The 9,690-nt window shown below is 38.1% G+C and overlaps 1 protein-coding gene across 1 annotated transcript in view; it reads right to left on the reverse strand.

Moving 5' to 3' along the window:
* HNF4G (hepatocyte nuclear factor 4 gamma) overlaps positions 1-9,439 on the reverse strand; it is a 130,352-nt gene extending 120,913 nt beyond the window's left edge. The window contains exon 1 of the mRNA XM_047783718.1: positions 9,321-9,439. The gene's annotated coding sequence lies outside the window, so the exon portion shown is untranslated. The remainder of the gene's footprint in view (positions 1-9,320) is intronic.
* Between the last annotated feature and the right edge of the window lie 251 nt (positions 9,440-9,690).

Here is a 9,690-nt window from a genome sequence, read left to right on the forward strand (position 1 = left end):
TCTCTCACTGGTTTGCCAGTTCCTAAAATCTAGCGATTCTATTTATTCTTTACATCACTTAAGCCACTACATGTCTTGCACATAATACTCAAATAATTCTTGCCTAGTTGAATTATATAACCCTTTTAAACCAATAATACCAGAAAGAAGTTGATCAATTAAACCAAGAAAGGAAAATCATCTTGTAAAACACTGCTAGCCTTTTAAATTGTAAGCCTTGCTTCCCAAGAAATTTCATTTTTAATCACTAATTAAGACAATTTTTCAACTAGTACTTTTTCATGACGACTGAAGAGGAGACAGTAATATATACATACATATTTATAATTAAGTGAATATTTGAAATATTCATAATAATAATTCTTTTAACAAAAATTCATGGGAGTTAAAAATGGATGAAATTTACAAAATTAGGAGCAAATGAGGAAATTTCAAAACTTCCAAGTGAGGGGGAAAAAAAGAAAAAATTAATTTGTAAATAGTGTGTCTGTTCGGTATGTAATTTTTCTCATGTCTCCTAAGTTGACCTGTGGTACAAATAGAACATGTCAGTGGCATAGGTAAAGAGGGCCGTCCTGGCCAGATGTTGGAAACAGAATTATGTTTGAAAACTTCCTATGAGAAATGAAGAAATTAAAAAATAAAGAACTTGGAGTTTCAAAAAAGAAAAAAAAAGCAGCAGAAATGCAAGTTCAACCCTTGGCCTCGAGCAGTGGGTCAGGGATCTGGCGTTACCATGAGCTGTGGTGTAGGTCACAGAAGCAGCTCAGAACTAGCGTTGCTGTGGCTGTGGTGTAGGCCGGCAGCTGCAGCTCCAATTCAACCCCTAGCCTGGGAACTTCCATATGCTGAAATAAAAATAAAGAACTTGATCATACTGTTTTTTCCCTTCGCAAATTAGCTAACAAATACATATAATGAATATACTTTATTCATATAGAATCAGAACACCTAAAAGAAAATTCATGGAATCTGGAAAATCCCTTGAGATTCTGGAGTTTTAGTTAAACACCCAATGCTGACTGTGAATTTTTGAAGGACTACACCTATACTCCCCAGCTTGTATCAGGGTTTACTCTACCATCCCTGTCTGACTGGGTTAGCGGTCTCTTGCCCTTGCAGACCAACCCAGCTGTCACTCTTTCCTCACACATTAAACTTACACATGCTCACACACTAGCCAAATATACCTTAGCTCAAAACACCAAAATGTATATTTAATATTCAGCACACTTATTTCCAAATCTCAGTGTCTCTCCATGTTTGTCACAGGACTTAAATAAAATAATGGAGCGCCAAATACTGCATGCTATGTATATGAAAGAATCTATAAACTGTGACACTCGATTATTAGTATCAATATTGTTCTCATATGGATATTTATTCATGATAGTCTCTCTCACACACACACACAGAGTCTAAATTCCATAGCGTGATACCAAAAAAATCTCTATTTTCAGGCTTCTTTCTTTTTGTGTGAACTCACTTTCCATCACCTTTTCCTATTTTGCCACACATTAAGCCTTTTAAAACCACAAAACCAACTTTTTCATTTGCACGTGCTATTCCTATTTATGACTAAAATGTTCTTTAGTCTCTTCTCTCAGTCAAATCCTACCCCCTGTATGAGAACAAATTCATATAGAGATCCTATTTTTAAAACTTATATCTGATAAAGGACTTTTAAAGTATACACAGAACCCTTAAAACTCAAGAATAAGAAGGTAAACAATTCAATTTTTAAAAGATTGGTGGGACAGAGGGGCACGGATGCATAGGTTTTGAACCACCAAAGAAAATTCATGAATGGTACAAAAGCTCATGAAAAGATGTTCAGCATCACTAGCCATCAGAGAAATGCAAATTAAAACCACAATTAAATCTCATCATCTACCTTTTAGAGTTAAAAGACTGACCATAACAAGTGTTAGTAAGGATGTGAAGAGACTGGAACTCTCATACTACTGGTGGGAACATAAAATGGTACAACTACTGTGGAAACTGGTTTGACTGTTTCTTCCATAATATCTAGCCTTTGATTGCTAGGCAACTATAGAAAACAAATGAAAACATATGTCCACACAAAAATTTTATACAAGAATGTTCAGAGCAGCTTTATTTGTAAGAGCCAAAACTGGAAACTGTTCAAATGTTCATCAACAGATGAATAAATAAAGCATGGCATATCCATACAATGTGATGGTATTCAGTTAAAATTTTCTTTAAAAAGAACGAGCGTTTGATAGATGCAACAAAAGTTATGAATCTCAAAATAATTGTGCTGAGAGAAAGAAGCGAGATACAAAAGAATAACCCCATGATGCCACAGATAAGAAATTCTAGAAAATACAAACTAATCTGCAAAAGCAGAAAGTAGATAAGTGGTTGCTTCAGGACAGAGGAGGAGGAAGGAAGAAGGAATAGGAGAGAGGGTTATAAGGAGCTTAAAGAAACCTTTGGGGGTGTTGGCTATCTTCACTATCTTTATTGTGGTAATTGTTTCACGGGTAAATACATATGTCAAAACTTTTTAAATTGTGCACTTACTTTTTATTGTACACTAATTGTACCTCATATATCTGTTTCTTTAAAGAGGAATAAGCCATTGATACATAGAACAAGATGGATAAACCCTAAAATGATCAAGCTAAAGGACAAAAAGCAAGACACAAAGAGCTATATAGTTTATGATTCTATTTATATATTATTCTGGAAAAGGCAACCCTAGGAACAGAATTCACATCAGGGGTTGATGGGGAGAGGTGAAGGGGGTTGACTGCAAAAGGGCATCAGGGAATGGAGGGAGGGGTGTGCAGAAATGTTCTATATTATATCCTCATTGTGGTTGGTGATGATTATAAACTGCATAAATTTGTTGAAACTCATTGACGTGTTTGGTTAAAAAGGATGGGTTCTATTGAACGTAAAACCCATCCTTTTTACTATGTCAATGCAATGTAACAAGTTATATCCCTTTTTACTTAAAGAATTCATATGTCATCTTTTACGTAGCCTAATTCAGTAAAAGTTAGTGGGCCTTCTGCTAGGTTTCTACTACCCTTCTCCAGTGCTCAATGTTGGCCCTTATCACAGTAAGTAATAAGTCTTTAAAGCATATTCCTAACCAGACATGAAAATCTTAGGAAAAAGTTATTTCTAATCATTGCTTAATCCTCAAAATAGGATGTAGGGTTTGAAAATTAGGTTCTCAACAAATGTTTTAATTCATTGCTGGTATTTCCACCTCCCTTCTCTATTACAGCTACTCATTCATTCAATGAACACATGCTCATTAAACCTCAGCTAAATGCCCACCTAAAGAACTGAGCAAGAATAATATATTTCTTACTCTCAGAGGCCTAACACTCAAGCTCAAGCGAATCCTCATCAAATCTGAAACTACAATGTGTGATGAAGTTGGGAAGTATCATGACAGGGAAAGAACAAGATACAATTCAACTGGTATAGTGGGTCAGGAGGTCAGGACAGGATATTTGCGCAAAGACCTGCAACATAAGTGGGGAGTCGGCTGGAATGGAGAGGGGAAATGGTGACAATGGCTGAGAGTTTTCCAAACAATGGCTACAGCACTTTGGAGGTGCAAAGCATAGTGCATTTGAGCAACAAGAAAAGATTCACCCCAGCTAAAGACAAAAGTAAGGAATGTAAGAAAAGAGAGATGAGGCTTGGAGTGGAAATCATAGTCCAAGTCACATGGGATCTAGTGATGTGGATTTCAAGAGAAGGCCATTGAGAAGTGAACAAATGGTTTTAAATGGAAGAACAAAGACAATGATCTGATTGATCACTCTAACTGCCATCACAGGAACTGACTGGGGGTAAATCTAGGGAGGGAGAATGATTGGTTGTTGCATAAATTCAGATTAAAAATAGTAATTACTTTGCCAAAAATTAGCCCAAACTAGAGAAACAATCCTTTTCCTAAACCCTTGACAACCTGGTTTAAATGGCTAAATAAGGTTTAATTTTGCCATACAAACCAATTTTCAAATTGTGAACAACCTGCAGGAATATAATAGGTGAGAAACTATAAATCCATAATGACCATGATCAAATCAAAGCTTCCTTTACAATCCTAAAGATTAAAGGTCAGCTTCAATCCCTCACATTCCCTCACCTTCCTTTTTCTACCATTCTTAAGTTTGGTTTAAAGAACCCCAAAACATCTCTAGATTCTATCCTATCCTCTTCACATCTACATTGCCCTTGGGAAAGCTTCCCACTTATTTCTGTCTCTTGTCTGTCCCTCTTTGATCCAGCCTCCAAAATGCCGCCAATACATTTTAATTAAGAGAGAAAGAGAGAGAAAGCTTTCATAAACCAATCTATTTACAGACTTTTGATGGCTCCCTATTGCATAGAAGACATATCTCAAATCTTTGTTACCCACGGGTTCAAGACTGTCAGAATCTGGCCCAGTGTTTCTTCCCCACTTCATTGCTTGACATTCCACCTATTTCAAATGCAATCTCTACCCCAAATACCTTTCTGATCCTTCTCTCTTCAGCAAGTTCCAATCAGAAAATCATTAACCCCTCCATGAAATCTCTTCAGGCTACTCAAGCTAACTATATCCTCTGTGCTTCCATTTTCCATGGTATTTTTATTTTATTAATGCAAAGGTTAGGTTATCACCCTATGTAATAGATAGTTATATATGTTTGTCTTACAAGTAGATTATTTGTGTTTCAAAGTGGGGACACTGAGTTATTTCTACCAGGCATCTAGTACAGTGCATATGATTTCACTCCATCTAAAGTAATACATAGATTTTATTTGCAAACTATGTCCATGATGTCTAAAACAAGAAAACGCAAAAGAAAAACACACTGGGACAGATTTCATAATCTTTTTAGTAAGCCAGAAACACAAGCAAAGTACAACACAGTATGCAAGCCTTGAAGAATAATACTCAAAGATTCAAAATATTAAATACTAAATTACCAGGCACAGACGATGCTATCAGCAGATACTTTTAAATGAGGCAGGAACACACTACCTAGATGTCTATGTTGACTTTTTGCTGTTAGATATAAATGTGATGTTCTTCTGTATTGAAATAAGTTAAACATTCAACAAAGAAAATACTTGGCTTAAATAATACAAGAATTAATCCATGTACACTTTAAAAGAATGTTATTGTCATTTTAAAACTTTTTCAGTGGAGGCACAGAAATGTTAAATAATGCACAGGGACACACAGCTGGCAGAGGGCAGAACAGAGATTTGTACTCAGGTTTCCATGATTTCTAAGCCCCTGTTCTAACCGCTGAACTAAATTTAGGGGGATCCTTGTCTACACCGCTTAGTTTAAAGTTTCATGAAGTCAGGGAGTACATCTCTCTTATTCATCATTGACCTCCAAAGTCTATTAGAGGGCTTGGCCAGGTCTTTAGGAGTCCATAAGCTCTTAAAGTCTCATGCAATTTGTTTGTGTATGTAAATACAATCTCTCTAGAGACAGAGTCAATAAAAACAAGGGACTCTTATTAACAACTTACCTTAAATCAAGCAGTGTTTTAAATGAATTATCTCATTCTATCACAACAACGACAGCAACACAGAATACATGCTGAGTACTCAGTATATGTCAGGTATTGTCCTAAATATTTTCATTAATTAATGTATATAATCATCATACCAATACTACGAGATAAGTATTGTGATCACATACACTTCAAAAATGAGGAAATTAGGCCTCAAAGAGGTTAACTTTGCCAAATGCCCCAGCTTCTGTGCCCCTTTTAGTATATAGCTGGACAGGAATATAAATGCCCCTGTGTGAAAACAAAGCCTTCTCTCTTTGCTTGTAGCCCATGAGATGGTCATTCGCAAAGACATTCATATGTTCCAAAATGTTAAAAGAATTATAAATAAATAAATACATAAAGAAATAAATTCCTCTTGCATTTCCAGAAAAATCATCTTGATAAAACCAAAGGTTTTCATGTCAATACAATGTCAGGGGCTACGAGCTAATTTTCCAAATACAAAGAGCCTGCTGTCTCCTTGTGTATTAAATACAAGGTAGGGAGACTAGGTAGTAAGGAGATTTGTTAAAGGGTATTAATGAATAGGCAAGGTAGTATTGAGTTCCAAAGGTACTTACACAAGTATGCAAATATGGCTAAAGGCAGCTCCTGAATATCAGGAGCAGGGCTGCTGTGAGCCCTTACAGCCATTTTGTGACTTAGAAAAGTGACTTCCCCCAAGAACACTCAGCCAAGAATAAGGGGACATAGCTTGGCCTCTCGGGTCCAATCAAGGTATCATTCCTCACTTCCCCTTCAGAGGGGCAACCCTGTGCAGTGAACAACCAAGGACCATATGGAGATGCCATGGTTACCATTATGGCCTAGAGCCACAGTAGCCAGAATTAAACAGGATTTAATGATGTGTAACCTTAGTCAAGTTTTTAAATTTCTCTCTGTTTCATTCTTCCCATCTGAAAATGGGAAGGATATTAATATAATAGATTCTTGTTTAAAGAATCTAAAAGGAAAAAAATGCAAATAAGTGGCCTAGAACAATAAGTAGCATATATTCATAATTCACTTAGTTTCAGCTAAAATATATATATATACTACTAATATTCTTAAATAGCTCTCCCAACTATAAGAGTAAGCCATATCTGAAGCATTCCACAGGTCTGTGTAAGGGCTGATAATACCAATAGGTGCCAGTTCCTATGGGGATGGTGGAAAGAAGTATCATTATACACTCAGAATGTACAACAATGAATCACGGATGTATCATTGTACAAGATGTATCATTGTACACTCAGTTGTTTTGTTTGCGTCTATAGCTTCCTCAGGACCAAAAATTATGTTATCTTATTTAAAACTGTGCTTTCATCCCTGAGGATGTGAATCCTCTTTTATGAAGGTGGCAAACACATAAGTCAAGATCCACAAAATCATTAACAGCAACTACTAGGCACTCCAGAGTCATGGGTTTGCAAACCAGAAATTCTCACTTACCAAGTACCAGTATCTCCAGCCAATGACAGATAGCAACTAATACAGTGCAATCTTTTATAAGCTCAAAATAAGGTGGTATTTTGAAATGCATTTAATTCCCTTTCCACTTTATGACTAGATTTTCAAAGCAAAATTCTGACTCTCCAAATCATATATTATAGGACCAGCTTATATAATTTCCTAATATTCAACTTCAACAATGAGAAATTCATTTTTCAGCAGCCACACTGGCAACGTTTTAAACAGATCATTATATACAGTGTTGGCAAGAATATGGTAAATATACTGGGAGTACTTAGGAAGGCTCTTTGCAAGATCTATCGAATTTAAAGTGAACATTCCCCTGGAACCAGCAATTCTCTTCTCAGAAAAAAATATTTAGGAACACCCTTGCAGAGGTAATGTACACAGATACCCACTGCATCACTGTTTGTAATAGTAAGAAATTGGAAAATCCAAGTATGGGAATATTCTGGGGGGTATTGGCTGGCTGGCTACAGTGAGTAGCCATTAAAAAATTATTTTAATATATTGACAGAGAAATATTAGATATAAATTTCAGGACACTGATATATGAACCACTATCCAATTTTTTTTGAAATAATGGAAGAAAAATTTCTGTTGTTATAGCAAGAAGGGACATAAATCCAACCAATGGTGGTTATACACATGGAATGGAATAGGGAAGGGGGTTCAATTTATTGTTTAACATAATTTTTTTATGAATTCTAAAGGTACTAGTCAAGTACGTTTAGAATAGTACCTTTAAAACTCATAAAAATAACAAGAATCTTCAAAAGAAATGAAACAAAAAAAAGTTATTTTTTGCATATGGGTAATAAAATCTTAGCAATCCAAAAAAATTAATTTCCACTGTCCCATATGCTTATAATCACAACCACAGAATTAAATGCTTATGAGATCTTAATTGACACTTTAGTTAAAAAATTAGACTACCTTCATAAGGCATGTTGAGAAACTTTCCCTATTTATAGGCCTATAAATGGAGCTTAGGAGGGATGGGAAGAAGAGAATAAACAACTCTCAATCTCTACTCCACTTTGAAAAGTGAAGAATGAGTGGTTTACCACCACTGGCCACCTTTCTCTCCTCCACCCTCTCCCCCAAATGGTATCATGGAGGAGCCCAACCCTCCTAGGCCACTGACTTTCAACCTCACAATAAATATATCAGGTGACTTGCCTGACAGTGAATACAAAAGATGAAAACAAAGGGAAGTGTGATGAGAGGGCCACAAGGGGACAGTAAGCTTCTTAGAAAAAATGTTGATAGTTGGAGGGGAAGAATATTGTCATGATGAAGGAATGCTTGTTAAGAGAGAAGGTACAAGTAAAATGAACAGAAAAGCGGGAATAAGTAACAAAAGAAAAACAGGAAATGTTACTGTTCATGAGGTGTTTAGTTTTCATGACATCACACTAAGTTTTGAACCTCTGTATTCTGCATTCTCTAGCCCGTGCCCTCAATGGAAAGCTGACTGAAGACTGCTTGTTGGAGAGTGGTCCTTTAACTCTGCTTTGACCAGGTATGAAGCCCATTACATTCAATTCAAACATCTTATCACGTGCTGGCTTATTCCCATTAGAGATGGAATGAATGATTACTGCTTATCTAGCATCTTGCTTAAACAAGCTTCCAAAGGATATTTCTTCCCAAAAGAAGCTAAAGTGGTTTAAATGGAATTAGATATATTTATGCACATACGAGTATAGATAGATAGACGGTCATATACATATATTTTTCATATAATCTCTCCAGCAGCATCACTGGAAGATGCCCACTCTCAAGATGTGTCTAAGAGACAAGTGGCAGAAACGGAGACTGGAGCAAAGGCCTTACAGTGATGCTTCAGGACGAAGCACCTCCCTACACACCTCCACGGGCCATAGACATTCCAAAGCCCTAGACTTGCCCCAGGCCCCCCCCCAAAAACAAAATAAAACTCCACCTAAGCCCCCAGAAGACCTAGCAACCACGTGACCCGCCGACAGACACCGAAACTTTCGCTGCCAAACAAATCCAAGTTTTCTTTTACTCTTCCACGGGGAACGTCTCGCGCATGCCCCCCGCTGCCTCTCCTGCCCTTTCCTCTTCCCTCCACCGCAGGTTGTGGGAGGCCTCAGGGTATCTGCTTTCAAGCTCGCCTGGCCTAGGGGTCCTAAGGCTCAGTCCCTCCCGGGCGGGCGTCCCTTGTCCAGCAGCCTGAGGGGAGCTGAGCCTCCTCCTTGCCCGACACCGGCCGGGGGCGGAGGATTCCGGATCAGCCCCAGGCGCCGGGGCGTCGGCTAAGAAACTTACCTGAGCGGAGCCGCTGCCGGAGCTCCCGCGTCGCAGTCAGCTGCGCGGCAGCCGCCGCATCTCCCGGCAGCAGGTCCCCCCAACCCGCCCTTGCAGCGGGGTCCTGTGCCGCACTTTTCCCAGCCTGGGAAGTAGGCTGAAAACGCGGAGGTGGGAGGTGGGGGTGGGGCGGGGTGATCTGGGCGAAGAGGCTTAAGGATGTTGTTGTCGTTTGTTTGTTTGTTTGTTTTCCCCGATTTCTAGCAAAGACTTTAGACCATATGCTGGGAGAATATTAGCTTTGCTCAATGGCGACAAAGCTGCGGCCTGTCTCTCACAGTCCGATCGATTTACTAAACAAACTGAAACGTGGGTGGGGATGTTAAACAGT

The sequence above is a fragment of the Phacochoerus africanus genome, chromosome 6 (assembly GCF_016906955.1).
Source record: "Phacochoerus africanus isolate WHEZ1 chromosome 6, ROS_Pafr_v1, whole genome shotgun sequence".
In the NCBI taxonomy this organism is placed as follows: Eukaryota; Metazoa; Chordata; class Mammalia; order Artiodactyla; family Suidae; genus Phacochoerus; species Phacochoerus africanus.